The sequence below is a fragment of the Micromys minutus genome (genome assembly GCF_963924665.1).
Source record: "Micromys minutus genome assembly, chromosome: 14".
Lineage (NCBI taxonomy): Eukaryota > Metazoa > Chordata > Mammalia > Rodentia > Muridae > Micromys > Micromys minutus.
The window spans coordinates 32,981,316-33,000,517 of NC_137983.1; the positions used below are offsets into that span (position 1 = coordinate 32,981,316).

At 38.7% G+C, this 19,202-nt stretch overlaps 1 protein-coding gene across 2 annotated transcripts in view; it reads left to right on the forward strand.

Moving 5' to 3' along the window:
- Positions 1-6,647: 6,647 nt before the first annotated feature.
- The window catches only part of DLC1 (DLC1 Rho GTPase activating protein), a gene marked incomplete at its 5' end in the record, with an annotated part of 374,393 nt that continues 361,838 nt past the window's right edge, over positions 6,648-19,202 (forward strand). Inside the window, one exon of one of the 2 annotated variants that reach the window (XM_080929012.1) lies at positions 6,648-6,770. Of the gene's footprint in view, positions 6,771-7,398; positions 7,535-19,202 lie in introns of those variants that run through there. The other variant, XM_080929013.1, reaches the window with a different exon arrangement.

The window sequence follows — 19,202 nt, forward strand, 5'->3', positions numbered from 1 at the left end:
GAAGGTAAGATTGTACATACACACACACACACACAAATACACCTATAAGTTCTAACAAAAGTATCCTACAGCTGTCTAACCTGCTTACCAAAGTAGCAGGATATAAACTTACCACAAAAGAAAATCATTTATTATCCTGTATATAATCAATAAACACACCCTGAAAGAAAAAAAAAGAAACAATCCTATTTGGGATAGCCTCAGAAACAGGATCTTGGGATAAACTTAACCAAATAAATGAAAGATTTGTGCAATAAAATCAAGACACCAAAGAAAGAAATTGAAGAAGATATTATGGAATTAAAAGACCACTTACAAACTGGTAGGATTAATATTGTGAAAATTGCCAGACTAAACATTATTTACAGATTTAACAAATTTTCAATTAAATTCACAGAAATGAAAAAATCTAAATAGTCATATAAAAACACAAAAGTTCCAGGAAAACAAAAACAATAAAAGCTCTGCTGGAGGTATCATCTTCCCTGTTACCCTTCAGAGGTATAGTGATCAACACAGTACTGCCTACATCCAAACAGACTCATTAATCTACTGAATAGAATTTATAGCTCCCATAGTGCATGCTCCTATAGCTGCCTGATTTTTTGACAGAGGACAAAAACACATATTGTGGGGGAAACACCATTTTAAACAGATAGTGCTGGTCAAATGGGATGGCTACATGTAGAAGAATGAAACTTGGTCATCATCTGTCACCTTGCATAGAACTCAACCCCAAAGGGATAAAAGATCTCAACATAAAATGAGAGGCATAACCTGTTAGAGAGCAAACTAGGAAATATGCTCCAAATTACAAAGCATTCTCTGAACAGCACAGTCATTAAAAATAAATATTAACATCTAGAAACTCACTTAACTGAGACACTTTATCCAACAAAGCCCATTCCCAATAAGAAGACCACACAATGGAAAAAAATTATCACCTATATACCAGATTAATGGTTAATATCTAGAATATACAAAACTCCAACAATGAACTGAGAAATATTATTGTAAACATTCACCATCCTTAGACATCAGGGAAATACAAGATAAAACAATACTCCTTGTTTTGCAGTAAACTTACTATCCATAAAGCAAGACATGCTATATCTTAGGGAGCTCATGTTGATGATAGGATACTTCAATCACAATAAAACTAAATTCAAAAAAATTAAAAAGTAATAAGTAAGCAACAGGCCAATATCCCATCCAAACACAGATGTTAGAACTGACAATTCCGAGAAAGTTAAGCTCAATAATATATAAAGGGATATATAATAAAAAATAGTAGAGGTGAATAAAATGATTCTAAATACACTACAGAAATGCAATGGTCTGAAATTCAAAACAAAAACAAATCATACAAAGGTACAGAAAGATACCCCACAGCTTTGTAAAGGTTCTGAACTAAGTTCTTTACATTATTTCATTCAAATTTTAGTAGAATGATACCATATTGAATAAGAAGTACAAGATTTGCTTAACATTTAAAAGTCAAACCATGGAATTCACTGTATCAATGGAATAAAATGGGGGGGGGAGCAGTTCATGAGGCAAGACACAAAATCATATTCAAATGGAAGCATAAATACAAACAGACCAAAAAAGAAAGAAAGAAAGAACAAGAGAAAGAAAGAAAGAGAGAGAAAGAAAGAAAGAAAGAAAAGAAAGAAAGAAAGAAAGAAAGAAAGAAAGAAAGAAAGAAAGAAAGAAAGAAAGAAAGAAAGAAAGGAAACTTCACCAGGCATATTGACTCACACCACCAATCCCCAGCACTTGCGTAAGTATCAGTCAAGGGCTATTCACATTTTTGCTGGCTTACCCTAGGCAGACTGTACCAATAAAAGGGGGGGACATGAGGGTAGTGAGATAAAAGAGACTGAAAAGGAACAGAGCAGAAAAAAAAGATGAAATTTCAGTGCCCTGTCTGATAGAAATTCTCAGTCAACACACACCAGTGCAGAGAAATGCTGTGTGTCACAAAAGACATTCACTTCTTCTGAGAAGCCATTTGAGCACGGTGCTGTTTTGAAACCACCTTCCTGTAGTGTGACGACCAAAAATACCCAAGCCATTGCTAGACATTCCCCAGAGGAAAAAAATTACCTTCAGCTGACAATTATCCTTAGTTTAAAAATGAACTTAATTGAATTTCTGTAGCCAAATAAAAGACATGTAGTAAATAATAACATTTAAAAACTTGCAGTTAAGTGCTGGTATAGTAAAAGAATAATTATGTTCTTCCACTAAATTCAAAACAAAGCAAGTAGGCCTGTTTCCAGGCAACTGCTCAACATTGTAAGAGTAGAGGCTCTACTGTGCAATGAAGCTACAACAAAAATAGGTGATCAAAGGTACCATCAGTCACATACAAGATAGTAATGTACCTAGAACATTTTTCGGATCTTTGGAAAGGTGCTAGTACTGGTTAGTATTGAGTACTGAGGTTAATATTTTATAGAATGATTGCTAATCAGTATTCAAAACCAAGTTCTATTTTTACATAACATCTGTAAACAACTTGAAGTGTGAATTTTCAAGTACAATTTATGCTCATACCTAAAGTACAATGTACTAGAGAAATTATGACAAAAGTATATGGTATACATTAACACTATAAAGTACTGTGAAAAATCAAACCTAAATTGAGATCTGAAATACACTGTGCTCACACAACATTGATTTAATATGATTGATGGCAATCAGCTTCCACTCTAAATGACAATTTAAACAAAATTACAAGATGAATAAATGAACTGATTTTAAATGTCGTACACCAATGCAATGGTCTAAGATTTCCCAAAATGATACTTAAGAAAACTCAAAGCTATAGTGCTTGCAATATTGGATTTGAACCTATCTGTAAAGCTATGGTAATTGACATAGCATGGCATTTTACACAAGGTGGACATGTAGATCAACAGGAGAGAAGAAAATGTCAAGAAATAAAATTTAGTAAATTTTGGTGACTCCATGGTTGTCAAAGTTACAAAGACAATTCCATGGACCAGACTGCCAGAAATAGTCAGAAGAAAAAAATCAATACCCATATATTTTGGAAAATGACTGTTCCATAATCTCATGCAAAAATAAACCAACTCTAAATTTTTCATGAAAACTAAGCTTGAAACTTAAAACTATAAGAATTCTTGCATGAAATGTCCAAGAAATCATTTTTACCTGAAGTGGAGCATATTCCTTTGCTGTGGCAGCAGAAGGCATCTGTAAATAAACAAACAAACAAGTTAGAGATTCTGAAAAAAAAAAAAAAGCCAAAGGCAGAAATAATGATCAACGTGGATAATTACTTAAACAGTAAAGAAAATTCCAGCTGTGAGGGAGCAGTATACCAGCCCTAAAGCCTAAACACTTTCTAAGGTCTGGCCTCCTTGATTTTGAAAACTCCTAGTTACTGGGGCTCAAAATAAGCCTTGCATGGGCTTAAGAAACTGTAATAAAATAAACTAAGTAAGTAGGTAAATAAGAAAATCAATAAAAAAGACTCGAGCGAAAACAATTGAAAGGAGAAAAGGTTTGTCTTAGCTCACATTTCCAGGTAGCAAACCACCTCATTATGGCAGGGACAATAATACAGAAGAAAGGTGAAACAGCTGGTCCCACATCAGTAGTCAAGAAACAGCAATGTGCTCAGGCTCCGTGGTGCTCAGCCTTCTCTTCCTCCTAAGATGCAGAACTGCCTGCCCCTGGGGATGTTCAATCCTTGACTGAGATGGCTCCTCCCCCATCAATTACCATAATCAAGATAACTCCACACCACAGGCATGCCCAGAGGTCCAGGTCATAGTTGATTGTAGGTTCTGTCAAGTTAGCAGCATTGGTGTTTCATTCTTAGTAACCTACAGAGTCTTAAGTGTAGATAGAACCAGATGGAGTTGTAACAGTCTATTCTCAAGTTCGAGCGGCCTTGGCACCCTGGCTTGCAATTAATCTAATATAGAGAATGGAACAAACACTTAGGAGAGTAAAAGTTTAGATTTGTGAGCAGAAAGGAACAGATACTTTAAACATCTTCTACAAGCCCAAGACAGTGCTGGGTCCTTAGGAAATTACCTCATTGACTTCACATACATGTTTGTAAAAGTCTTCATGAAAACCAAAGTCCTGGGACTTTTTTAAAGTCTGGCAACTAAAGATGACATATAAATCGGATTAAGTATTTGTCAATTACTGCTTCTAATACTGAGAAAGTAAGAGTGGTGTACTTGTTAGATGAAGTTGGTTTAGGAACAGTGGAGACAACCAAAGCATCCCTCTCAGTGTGCATAGAAACAGAGAGTACCTTAGTGATAGCATCCTGAGGATGATGGAATCTATAAGGAACCTGACTAAGAAGGACCAGTGGGGTGCTTTTGAGACACTGAACAGCATCATGGGAGTAGATGCAGAGATAGATGAAGACAGAGCCACACACAGGAAAGATGCTCTAACCATTCCCATTTGCTAAGCTCCAGGATTCTCCTTAAAGAAACAAATACCTACACATAAATACATGCACACATAAATAAATATCCTGTTCTCCGATTTGTGAGTTGTGTGGAAACTGGCTATTTGTAAAAGAATAGCTGAAACACAGAACATGTAAGAACTCTCCTAGTTTCACACACTGATTAGTGGCCGTCAAGGGAGACAGTTAATGCAGATAAAGTAAGCACAGAACGTAGAGGAACTGGGCTCCAGGGTAGGCTTGGCCACTTTCTATCACTTGGCTGGGAGAAAACTATTTTCTAGTACTTTATCTGTAAAATAAAAGTACAAAGAACGCTGGGAAGAGGAGTGATGGTGTGAGGATTTGAATATGAGGATAAATAGATTTTAAATAATGAATGAATGAGGGGCTGAGATTATAGCTCATGGGTAGAGCACTTGCCTACTGTGAGGTCCTCAATTCAACCCTTGGGACCACATAAAATAAGCAGGGCTAAAACAAGGAATGTATAAATGGACTTTTACATTTAATTCAGGTTTAAATAATGTAAACAATCATATTTTAACTCGTATGATTTTCAGCTACAATTTTAAGTCTTCCTGTTAACATATTATATTTGGAGAGTAAATCTGTAGGGTGGGTTCATTATTGCCAGTTTTGCTTTCTTTTGTGTATATGCTTTTGTGAGGTGTGTGTGTGTGTGTGTGTGTGTGTGTGTGTGTATGTGTGTGTGTGTATTTATGTTCTAAGACAACCTTTGTGCCACTGTTCCTGTACCATTTTCCTTATTTAATCTCTCTCTCCCTCCCTCCCTCCCTCCTCCCCATGCTCAGACTCATTAAGTAGGGCTGGCCAGTGAGCTCCCAGAATTCAGCTGTGTCTGCCTCACCTGCACTGACATTACCAGTGATCAGCACCACACCCAACAATTTTTAGGTGGGTTCTGGATATTGTACTCAGGTCCTTGAATCACTCAGTATGGCAAACACTTTAGAGACTGGGATAGCTCCAGAACCTTTTCCCCCTTGTTGGCATGGTTCTTCTACGTAGAAAAAGCTAACTTTGTACTCCTCTCTGTCTCCCAAGAGCTAGGGTTCCAGACCTCTGTCACCATGGCAAGCCCTGCTAGGATATGTATGTTAGAAGACATCTCATGTTCCTGTTTGTGCATGCTTTAAATCTGTTTTTGCCATTTGGCTTTTCTCTAAATTGTGTTTTCTGTTGCTTTTGAGACATGTCAGTTGTCTGGTGAAGAAAGTGCAGTAGCAGCATCATACATCATCCAGTTATCACCTGCACGGCACTGTCAGGGAAAATGAAAGATGGCCGTTATGATATTGGGGGTCCTGCATGCTTTTGCAGAAATTAGGACCACCTGAGAATATATGTAAACAATGAAAAACCACTTACATTTCAGATAAGAAGACAGCTGTTGAGACCTGCAGGCTTAATATCTCCCGCATCTCCTTAAGTGGTGATATACTTATTTCTTACTTGGATATTGGAATTATTCTTACATTTTACATGGTTCACAAGCTAAAATATACAACCCTCACCTAGAATCAATAATTAGATTCATCTGATCACTAATCAGTTAAAAAGGGTTCGGCTGGTTAAGTCACCAAGAATAGAATGAAGCCTTTTAATGTAACTAAAATGAAAGGGAGAGATTACGGAGTAGTTTCAACCAAGTAAGATAAATGGGCAAATGCTGTTTCCTATTTCTCTGGTGTAAACAAGGAAGCTGTCCTACTGGCCTGGCCACAACCTACATGTCCCAAGGCCTCAGTCCCTTTTACCCTTGCACTTTCCCTGAGGGAGAATTCTGGGTCATAAAAGAGACGCAGTATGAATTCTTTCCAGAAATGATTTGGGCTCTGCGTTTGTGACATCTTACTATAAGACAGGCTAACATCTATTATTAATCGATGCACTAATTAAAGCCATATTCGCAGTTTCCATTAGCTTATTCCCTAAATTCTCCAGAGTTGGCTGTCTGGTTTTAATCAAAACCAAATGGTAGTCCAAGCTCCCAGGCTGGAGCGGCTAGCAGGAAGTCATGCAGTGGACGCACAAAAGCAGAAAAGATAAACAGATGAGAGTTCACAAGCTGTCTGGGGAAGGGTGCATACACTCTGCTCGCCACTTTAGAGATGTGATCGAGAGACTCCGCCATGCCGGGGGAAGCATCGCAAGTGTTTAATGTCAGCAGGACTCTAACTTGATCAAGATGGAGTCTGTCTTCTGCCTTCCCAGCCTTCCCAGCCTTCCCAGCTTTTCCAGCCGCGGTTGTCTGTAATTGGAGGATCCCTGACTGGAGGTAAGAAGGCTTCATATGCACCACTGTGTTCTGTTCAGAACTCTGGGGATGAAGGAGAGACAAGAAGAAAATGCTCTGCTTCCTGGATTCTCAGGATTTTACTTACAGAGTTTTCTCAAGTCCAGGATGTACATGTTTAAGTTATTTTTAAGGTTCTAAACTTTAGAAGAATTACGGTATAAAAAGGCTCAGACTTCATCTGTCTTAGAAAACTTTTGAAATGAGACTAGCAGAAGTAGTGTCCATTTGACACAGTGGAAACGCCTTGTGTGGAGGAGAAAGCTGCGCTTTCTTCCTTGAGGGATAGGAAGGACCCTAGGACTTTCTGACGCTAGCTTTGACAAACTCACTTCAGCTCTGTGTAAAATCAGAGCTTCAACGCCCAGGCGGCTCTGCTCTGCCGCCCCGCCCCTCAGCTTCGTGCAGGCTTTCTCACATGCAAACTTCTCAGAGGCAGGAAATGCTTTGCAGGCAATCTGGGCCTGCTTGTGGAGGCCCCTCTCTCGCAAAACATCAGACTGCATTTAGAAGACAGAAGTCACTAGGAACGCCTTGACAGGATCCGGTGTTAGCTGAGGCTCCCTCCAGCTGCAGAGGGTGTTTTTGTTAGAATCACACACTGGGTTAAGGAGAACTGCTTAGAATAGAGCCCTGACCTCAGCCAGAAATGTGAACTTCGATTTTGGAGACACTAACCGGGCAGACTCTTCTACCCTTGCGGGAACAGCATCATGCCTTGGCAGTAACAGCAACTCCTGGTCCAGGTAAGAGGCTGATGCCACTGTTCTGTAGGAGACCGAACTGGGAAACCTTGGTATCTTCAGCCAGCTGTTGACTGCTTTCAGGGCTGAGCCCTGAAAAGCAGAAGGGGGAAATGTATAGTCAGTAGAAATCTGTGAGTCAAAATCTTTTTAGCAAAATGTCATTTCTAAAATATGTTCCGCATAGCTCGAGTCTCTTTCCCCATACAGAAATGCTTTATTCTGATTTCTTTTTCTTCTTAACATACTGACCAATCCATCTACAATGTGCTGCTGATAGGTGTAGCAGATATAGAAGTGTGAAACATTAGGAAATCCTTCCTCCTCTCTGTTTTCCCAACAAAAGGAGTACATAACATTATACCTTTTTTCTTTATAGTGAGCTTTCAAGGAATAATAGGTGTCTTACTGAACAGTATGAAGAGCAACTTCTTCAGTATTTCCCCCAACTAGTTTTAATCACATATCCAATTACTAATTGTTAGTTTAAGAGAAGTAATGACAAGCAAATTTACAAGTTATTTCTGTCCCTATATGTTTAATTTCAGTTTGGGAATTTAAGTGTTGGAATTAGGTTTTTGTTTACATTAAATTTGGAGTCGCCACTGAGATCTCATGTTGTGTGAAGACTCTCACGTTACTGAGGTAACCTGAGTAGTGGCACAGTCACGTCAGTCATGAGAAAACTTAGCTGACCGTACATTCATATTTCATGTCATCATGAAGTCATATTGTCACTTTGCTGCACCCTTCTAAATCTCCTTAATAGTTCAGTGTATGGTCCAGGAGTAAATAAATGTAGCAGTGTCTGCTCTGACCTAGAGCCACAATAACAAAGATGATGCTATATTTAGCAGGAAATTATTTTTGAAAAATTGTATGGAATAGTCACGTAAAGAGAACAGACATGCATGCTTATCTCGAAGTCTATGAAACAAGCATGAAATGCAGTAGCTGAAGAATAGAGAACAGTTTTGCCAGTTGGATCATAAGAAATCAAGAAGAATGTTCATCCTGAACTCCTATGAAGGACGAGATGACCATCTGCTGTGTTAGCTAATAGAACTCTTCATTTCAGTTTGAGCTCTGTTGAGGCTTTTTAAAAATGAGAGGAGGGAAAAAAAAAAAAAAAACAGATTGTAATATCTAGAAAGTGAAATGCTGGTGCTTTAGGGGAGGTTCAGTGGCAGACGCTTATTGGCTATGTGCAAGGCCCTGGGTCTGAAATATTTTACAAAAATAACCAAGTAGAATGCCAGGGAAAGAAAGGGCATTAAATATCACTCTCTGGCGTTGTCAGGGATCACCATGGAGGAAGCTGAGGAGTAACATTCAGTTTGTCCTGTCCAAGGTCATACTGCTGGCTAGGGCAGGAGATGACAGGAACTGTAGTCCCCTGCCTCATGTGCTATGGTCTTTATACCACATAACTTGCTCTCAAATAAGAACTATGCACAGAAAACTTGCCCACCTAGCAGGAGGCTAACTTTCAAAAAAGGAAATTGGGAATCTCCTTTTTGGAAAAAGGAAAGATCAAACTTGCCGATTGACACCATTTTCTCATTTTTTTTTCCTTTCTTACGTGGATTCATTAGACTTTCATCTCAGACTTTAAAGTTGCCACTTTTATTTAGTGACTATTTTATTGAACCTTATTCCTATGTAATACCAGCCAACCTGTCTACTAAAATGGTGATCATTTAAAGCCAGTGTTTCTTTCAAGAAAATGACCTAATTAGGAACCTGCCCACTTCATAACCGTATACTCAGCTGACGTAGTAAAAACGTGATCCCTACCGATGACCTTCAGACGTAATTTTAAGACTGTTATAATTGTCTCAAGACTCTCAACAATCTCTATTATCCCAGTTAACTATGTCCACACCCCATTTCCAATTCTAAAAGCCCAGAGGCTATATGTCTATAAGAAGACGAAAGTGTGAATTCTATAACTTTTTTTTCTACCTCTGCTTCTACTCTAAGGCTTCAATAAAATTGTCTAGTACAACGGTTCTCAACCTTTCTAATGCTGGGACCCTTTAAGACCGTTCCTTGTTATATGTCCCCAACCACATAACTAATGTGTTGCTACTTCATTATAGTAATCTTGCCACTGCTATGAATACTAAGACAAATATCTGATATGAAAGAGAAGCAATCTGACAGCTCTCGAGGGGTTGCAACCCACAGGTTGAGAACCGCTGCTCTAGACACATACTAGATATTTCTTTGTATTATGTGAGGACTGACCAGAGAGATGTCAAATGAGAGAGTCCACTAGATCCTCTGTGGCACACATCCCTCCTTACAACACATGTGTGCTTCCCAGGCCAAAACAATTTCCCACAAATCTAATGTGTTCTGTTTCTAATGGGTACCCTTTACCTTAGAGCAGTGCTCCTCGACCTTCCTAACACTGTGACCCTCTAAGGCAGTCCCTCGCGTTGTGATGATTCCCCAATCCCAAAATTATATTGATGCTGCTTTGTAATTTTGCTACAGATATGAATTGTAATGTGGATATCTGATATGTGACCCCTGTGAAACAGTCGTTCTGGGGGCGCAACACTGCCTTGGACTCTGTGCTATGGGGCCGTCTGGCTTTTAGGTTGAGCAGGAAGGGTTCCTGATATTGACACCTACAGTACTCAGAACTCTCTCCCACAGCCATCCCACTGCGTTGCAACAGACTGGGTCCCTAGCCTCGTGCTCACTGCAGTGCAATGAAAAATGAACAGTGCTCATTTCTGGGTTCTGAAGGAAGTTTTCATTGACAGAAAGGAGGCTGCCCGAACCCCTTTCAAACCTTTGCATACCACACACCTTGCTGTCTGGTCCTGGGTTGAGCGTAACTGTATTGACTGATAAGTGGATTCATGGGCTTAAAGACGGTCTAAAGCGGGTCATTTCTGAGCTGTCATCTGTTGTCCTTGGAAAGTCAAAAGACTGCTATTGCCTTGCACTGAGAACAATCCTTTAAACCATTTACTAGAGGAAAGGTTTGGGCAAGCTTAGAAAGTATATTTCCACTCCCAGCGATTAAAAACACCTCTAGCCCTTCGAGAATTATCAATATCTGTTTGTCAGTAAGTTGTGGAATGAACGGGAATGAAGAAGAAAAAAGGCTGCAGAATGTTAACACGTGAGAGCGGGCTTTCTTTGACTCTATTCTCTGGGTGTCCCAGAATGACAGACTAGTACTTGTTAAAGAGGAAGAAAAATAAGTATTTGGCAGAAGCCATCAGAAGCTAAGGCCAGAGGTTAACAACACTCTTGTAAGATGACATTACAATTCACTAGGAACCACAAGCTTCACAAGCACAAGCTTCCAGAAATTGTTTGAAATGAAAGCCCATGTGAGGCAGCATGAGGGGACTTGTGGCTTTCCCAGTTAACACAGGACAGGATAGTGAAAGGGTCTTGAGAGATGCAGAACACAGGCTGATTCCATCTCTGCTGCTCAGTGCTCCCTGATTTGAGTCAGCATGATTCACATGTTGATGTACCACATCCATACTGAAATAGCATGAGCTGGCAGGGTGATTCCAATTCTTACTCGGCTCTGATTCTGCAGGAAGAGTTCTCAGGAAAACATTTCCTCCTTGTCCTCCCTGCCCTACATCACCATCCCTGAGATTCTGGTGAGTGCCTGAAATGTGGCTTCGATTCAGCACCTTTTCCATTCCTTTAAATGATGTATTAGTAATGCATTATTGTGTTCAATTTTTCATTTTAATAAACCACTAAAATTTCTGAGAGGGAAATATGCTTTAACAGATACCTTGTCTACACATGTGCACGCGAGTGCACACACACACACACACACACACACACACACAGAGAGAGAGAGAGAGAGAGAGAGAGAGAGAGAGAGAGAGAGAGAAATCCTTGTCTATTCAAAAATATGTAACATTGGGCTAGATACTTAGTTCTATACCTGGTCCATTTTTAATAAATGGACTCTTTTTTATAATTACCATTATCATTATCATCAAAAGTTCATAATATTTCTTCACCATCTAGAAAATCATCCAGTGACAAAAAAATGACTCACATGTCTATCCATAGATAGGTAACTATAATGAAATTATGCAGGAAAGACTGAAGTTGAAATCTGAAGTGTTGGCCCCTGACTGGATAGAGAGCTGAGGGAAGGGGATAAATTCAAAGCATTTCTTCTTGAGTTCAGTGAAGGCAGTGCTGTGCTTAAGGAACAGCTAAAAGTCCAGTTTCCTAGAGTCAGCTGGTTATCTAAGCACCTGTGTCTATTTCACCACGTGCACTGTAAGTATTCACACCGAGTGATGGCTATTTCTCCCGCAAGAGAGTTCCTAGAAATGATAACCAAGCTAAAAATAAAGTGAGCACTTAAAGCAAAGCCACATCTCACTATGAAGATGATAAAGCTTCATCACCCGTGTTCCTTGTTGGACAGAAATATCTTCTCATAAAGAGGCGAAGCCATGTGTGACTCGTGTATCTTAGCTAAAGGTAAGGAAGAGCAAGTTTCCCACATAAAGTTTAGCTCCTAAGTTCTTTGTTACACCAAATTTCCACCAGAGACAAGTTCAGAGTAAAGACACTAATTGTGAGATATTTTAGAACAGCAGTTCTCAACCTGTGGGCTGCTATCCCCCCGGGGCTCAAAAGACCTTTTCACAGGAGTAGCATAAGACCATCAAAAACCACAGATATTTACATTATGAACCATAGTACTAGATAAATTAGAGTTTTGAAGTAATGGTTGGGGGGCTCTCCACAACATGAACTGGATTAAAGGGTAGCAAGCATTAAGATAAGTGACAGCACTGTCCTAAAGAAAGGAGCCATGCAAAGTTACCATACATTCACAAGTTTATTTTCAAAACCCAGCTAAGGCACTGTGTGCTTCTAAATGTTTCTTTAGGGAAGAAAATCCATAGAAAGATTAAAAAAAGTCCAAAGTTCGAGGAAGTGCTGTTACCACAAGGCATACTGTTCCTCCTGACTGTTAATTCTGGGATGTCTTGGAAACCATGTGCTCCTTGAACTGTCTTCCTGATAGGGGGTAAAAGAACATGAAATGGTTCAAGATTTCCCCAAATTACATAGGCGATGCTTATAAAAAATGTTAGGAGAGTCTGCAAGGCTGGCTTCCCTGAGCTGTGAAGTGGGTGTGAAGAAGGTGTTGCCAGGTCTGAACTCCTCCCTGCAAGGAAATTAGACCCTGCTCAGGAGCAGGGAGGTAAAAATAGGGCACTTACAAAATAATAGCTTGCCATTTTACAACAGCCTGTTCTTTTCTCATCAGTAGACTTCTAGTCGATGGAAAGGGTTAATTTTGAAATTTCCCTACTTCCTGGAGTAACTCTATTCTGAGAGCAAAGGATGGGAAAAGTCTTTCCAAATCCAGGAGAAGCGCCAAGGTATGCATTAAATAAGTTACTACTGAAGAGCCAGTTTTCATTTTGCTGCCTACTTTATTTTCTTTCCAAAACCCAAAATTAACAGCCATGACCAAGTATCTCTTGGAAAGAGTTATGGGCCATTTAAACCTGTCATAGGTAGCTTATTTTATAATTTACTAAAGTTCAATGTTTTAAGGATCTTCAGTCATGGAGACATGGAAACTATGTTATGTATACTACTCTTTACTCTATGGAGCAATTTACCAAAAAAAAAAAAAAAAAAAAAAAAAAAAAAAAATTAGCAAGAGTTGATGTTTCTTACTAACAGCTAATGAAGCATACACTCTGCATTAGGAATGTGAGTATTTGCCTGCAGTGCTTCGTCAGGAGAGTGAGCCCATGACATCTCTCCTCTTTTGGCAGCATCTACATTGATGTTACTATTTTCACGGTATAGTTTGAGCAGCCATTTATATGAGAGACTGTTTAACAGTCTCAGGTGTTCTGAGTCTTTGAACCTGTCTAGACCCTTCTCAGTGATGTTCTCTGAGCCTCAGATGCAGTAGCTACATCTGTTAAGGCTGTGCCCAGCTGAGGTTCTTTGTGATGCTATAACTGCTGGGAAGACGACAGTTAACCTCTCCTGGGTCTGAATCCCTTATACTTTCCCCAGGCAGAGTGGTCAGCCTTGGAAATATATACACACAAGAGAGTACCGACCCAGCAGGTAGTATTTATATATCTATGGATAGACACATAATAAATATCCTCAAAGAAATAGAGGCCATCAACTTGAGAGTTACAGGGGCATGGAAGGGATGTAAGGGAGGAGCTGGAAGAGGAAAGGATGAGGAAGTGATGTAATTTTATTCTAATAAGACAATTTTAAAACGATAATTGTTTATGTGTGAAAGTATGCAGGCAATGTTTCTGTGAGAGATTAAGACATAAACCACTGCTAAAGAAAGGACAAGCTTCACAACATTATTTGGACATAAGCTCATGCATCCTATATTGAAATTTTCTTTTGCCTCCAACCCAATTCTACCATTCTCTAACTTGGATTCAGTGACATGAATATCTATAGGGAAAGCACTAATCTTTTTCCCCAGGAGTTGACTGCCTTGTGAGACTCCTGGAAATTCTGTTTAGAGGTGTCTTATTACTTTTGCTGTTTGTGAACTCACAGAAAGGACTTAAGGAAAAATCATATCTGTTGTAAGTTCTCTATCCACATAAGCATTTTCTCTAAATTCTTTTAGTTTGGTCCTATTTAAAAGCATTACTCATTTTATCACTGGGCATGTGTCCCCAAAAGTCGCAATCTGGATAATTTATGAATTGATATGTCTATCAATAAGTAAATAATAAATAAATAGATCCCTGTTCTCCACACTAGCTCATTGTAGTGAAGCAGTAACTTACTTACATTAGTCAGTGTGCACTAGAAAGACTTATTTATAGTGCAGTTATGTCTGTCTCTAAACAGGTGTCTACTGTTGATTTGAGTAAGTCCTCAGGTAGCATGGACTGCTCATGAATGTGACTACTATCTCACCTCCATGAAACTGTGTCTGGTTTGAGCTTGCAAAAGAGTGCACGCTGCCACAGATGCTAGAGATTCCGATGTCCAACTGCCCTGTTGTGTCTGGAAAACACTTTCCTTATAGCTGTCCATCACCTCTTGAAACCATTCACACTCTTCTTCTCTGATGACCTCTGTGCCTTCCTATTTCAGCCCAAGCACATCACAGTCTTTAGTTTTTATTCTATGAGCCAAGACCAATTGCTGTTTGCTGTCTTAACTAGCATTTAGTGAAAGAAAACAAAAACCTCTGATGAGTTTTGAGAATCTTTTAAAATAGTAATAAATTAGTTTAATACTATAACCATTTAACAGAATAATGGTATTAGGTTCTCTACTAGGGCCCATGTCTACCTAGGAACAGGTTCTTAGACCAGATAGCAGTGCCGGTATGGGTTTCACAAAAGCCCCTTGATTTGAAAATGGTTATTCACATTTTTTGCATCAGTGTTGATTACTTTCACTATATAAACAATATACACATTATACAGGTACCATAGACTGTATTTTCTTTTTGATAAAATTGTTTTACACAGAGTTGATAACTGATTCTTCTAATGCTCTCTGTAATTGTTCCTATCAATAATTCTTCTACCCAAACTGCCTCTCGTCACTGTACATTCTCCGTGTGCACACTTATATTTCCTTTTAAAGATGGTTGTCCCAGCTGTTTCTCCTGCAGAAACTCACTATAATATCCATCACAGAAATCTTGTTGCACAGGCTTTACACTGAATTGTTGGCTTTTGTTTGCCTGTCTGTCTATCTGGTCAACTCCAACAGTGTGTTTTAGATCAGGGACAAATTCTTACGCAAGATTTTACAGCCAGATTTATGTGTCATCTTACCTCCAGAGTTGATTCTGAGAGATCTATCACAAGCTTCATTCAGAATTTCAGAGATATAATCTTCTGTTTCTCCGACAGCACCAAGCTTCTTTGTTTTCTGTCCTATGTTCTGAAATTTCGTAGTGATGCTTCTGAATACAGCCAGTGTTTTATTTTATTGTTTTGTTCCTTGTGTAGTCCGTCATTCCCTTTGCTCTATAGTCTGATCATTAGTTCTAGGAGGCTGTCTGATTTAAAAGTTAGAACATAGAGGGCTGGAGAGGCAACTCAGGAGTTAAAAGTAGGTACTATCCTTTCAGAGTGCCCAACATTGATACCAAGCACCCACATTAGGTGACTCACATTTCACTCTAGCTCTAGTGGAATCTAAGTCTTAGGCTTTTGTGGGCACGCACGCGCGCGCACACACACACACACACACACACAGAGAGAGAGAGAGAGAGAGAGAGAGAGAGAGAGAGAGAGAGAGAGATTGTACACACTTAATCTTTTAAAAACAATCTTTAAAAGGTAGCACATAGAGTAGTTGACTTTATTATTCACCATTCACAAATGAATATAATATACTTGGCTCATATTTTCCTTTGAAGAAAAGATTCCTTTCAATTTTTATAACATGCTCCAGAGGATTGACTTTTCTCTCTCGGCTAATGAATTTGGACATTAAAATAATGTTCTAGCATTTGTTACTGAGTCTAATATTGATTCCCATCCCCTAAATCCTATGATAGTAAGTCTCTGGAAGCAGAAGAAATATTTTTTCCATCAAGTAGGCAACTACCAAACTTTTCATTAGACTAGGATGTTGTAGAGGCGAAACAATGATCCAGAAAATATTTCACTCTGTGTAAAATTCTCTAGCACATCTTCCACACCCAACATCATGTTTTATTAAAGAAAGCAAGGGCAGGACAAAAGGATGATGCTCCCAACAGATACGAAAAATTTCACAGTAATCGTATTCATCAATTATGGTTCTTTTGTTTATATGAGTATCGTTCATAAAATCAAAGAGGTGCAGCCAGAAATACAGAACGTAATATTTACATTTTTATTCTCCCTGCTCAGCACAATATCTATTATTCTTTAGACAGTTAATGGAGTTTTCATAGTGATTGTGCTTGTGCTACGGTCTACTGGATACTACCACACACTGATCTAGCCACAAGGCTTTGCTTATGCCTTCTTGCATGATGCAGAGTTCACAACAGTCAGTGAAATTTCTTCTAATTGGCAGAGTAAACTGTAAGTCATATGTGTATTTCAAAAGTAGGTGTAAACTACAGTGGTCATGGCAGATTTGACAGATTAGTCAATCATTCTCCAACTCGACTGTCTCCATTTCTCATTTTTAGATACTATTATGGTGAATGGTGTTTGATGCTGAAATATGCATGGCATGCCATGAGATGTTTGTGTTAATGAGTATTAGTACAAAATTGCACCAACAATAAATTTTAAATCACTTTCTGTTTATATGTATACACTAATATCACAAAAAATGGCTTTATGCATCTCGCAAAGATTTTCTAGGATGTCTACATAACTAGAAGTGCCTAGAGTCTCAGTAACGTGAACACAGAGTTGTTTGAATGCATGCTTCAGAAGTAAAAATCCACATAGAAATTCACTTTGTAAAATTAACACCCTAGAAATGACCCACACTTTTCCAGACTTTCCATTTGATTCCTCAGAAGCTGAGCCCATTATTTAATACAAATGCATGAGAGGGTCAGGGGAAAATATAACAGATGTATGTAGAATAGTGGTCTGTAGTTTAGAAGATAATTTTAAATAAGGCAGCTTGATACAGAATCCCTTAGAGAAAGTCAGGCCTTTTAGAAATTATACATCTTATAGCGTGCATTTTAGTCAATTCGGATGATTTATAAAGTCAGGCTGCTGTGCTCAGATGCAGTGCAAAGATTGCAATATTTCTGCCTACTAATAATTTCTCAGGTTTTGGGTGGAAGACTTAAGTATGAATTCAGAATGATTTTAAATAAGAAGTATGTGTAGAAAGATGATGGAAATGAAATTTTTTAACACCTATCAGGCCACAGAACAGGCATTGAAATCTAATGGAGATCATAAGAATGTAAGCAGGAAATATTTTGTCCTAAAAGTTGACATAATAGGGTCATAAAAATGAGTCTTAAATGCCCAAAAAATCCCAAATCAGAAATGAGGACAGAACTATACTACATTAAACCTAACTAATTTATAATCTGTGTGCTGTTAAATCATCTCAGAATTTGTTGGACTACCATTCTTCAACATGATAAGAAGACTTACCTACCTGCCCTGGTTGTGTAAAATAAGTTTAAACTATTATAAGCTCTTAGGGAGAAAAAAAACCTGTGTATTGATGTTTTAGATTTAGCTCAAAGTTTCTAAGAAGCTCAGAGAACTGGTTTTCTGCTTATAAAAAGAAATAAAGCCAGAATTCAGGCTCAACCTAAACATAAATGGGGCTTAGGAATGACACAGTAATACCACTTGGCATTTCTTAAGTTGGCCTGTTCCTTCTACACTGGATAAAAATAAAGAAAAGAAAGCATCTAAGACAGAACCACCCTATTACAACCCCAGTTTGCCCATGAAAGCAGAAATGTTCTGGCTTGCCTCTCAGCATTTTTTCCCACTTCCCATAGCCTCCCACACTATAATGACTTATGCATGGAATTCAGAAGCTTTATATTTTTCTTCTCAATGCAAGGTGAATGCCAACATGGAAAATGTGATGGCCAATTTCAAAGATGGCCACAGATCTCCGAAGGAACCAGAAAGTATCCAGAAGGATATTTGGTCTGACCTGGGTACCAAAATGCTAGAGCATCTTCATCCCACCCGTCTTTACAGGGTGGGACTGTTTACCTTTCAAGCATGTGCTTAACAGGAATAACTTGAAGTTTTTGGTCAGGGAGTCAGAGTCCTTTTCAAAAGAGGGGATTGAAGTCAGCCCAGCAGTTAATCTGGTTTATGGCTAAGAGCAACATTATATGCTGGCAATTTCCGTGCAGACCAGAAACTAAAAACTGTCTGCTCTTTCAATGGGAGTTTTCATTCACAGCCTAGTAATTTGCTTCCACTGTAGATTGACATTTGGATTGGTCACTTTTCAAAGGTTGACTTTAACATGGACAGAACGTGTTTGCTTTAACTGGTTTAAACAATTCAAGGTGAAGCATGCAGACCTGGAAAGTCCTAATATTCGGACCTTACCTATCTTACATGTGATTTTGTTGCTTGCTTAAATGCATCTGGTTCAGATCCTAGCAGAAATTTACTAACACCCTTACAAAGAAAGAGAATGAAACTTGAGCATTTCAAGACTGGTCCTAATTGTCTGAGGATGCTTCTATCTCCTTTTTGGTACACTTAAATTCCTTCATGGGGTTAGAGTTCATACACGGTAAGATGGGGGGAAGATGATGAAGTTTAACATATCACAATTCTATGGAGACAATGAGCCCCTTGGTTATTCAAGTCTTGGTCTTAGACACTTTTCTGAATTTAAACATTGGCTCAAATTCTAGATCTATTATTTTGAACATTTACATATTATTTTAGGCTTTGATGTTACCACAATGATATTAGTAATAGTAGAAAATAAATGTATGGATAGAAGTATCAAAAGCCATGTAACAGAAAATGTCCTGCTTTCTTATCCATGAGTAGTGAGATAATATGAGCTACACTGTACTGTTCTGCTTCTTTGTCATTCCCTGGGGTAGAGACATGTTGGTCACTGGGACCGGTATGAGTTCTTTTTTACACTAATGCATTGCACATACTGTCTTCATTGCTCAAGATTTGCAAGACTGGTTCCCTGGTGGCCTTTGTTTCAA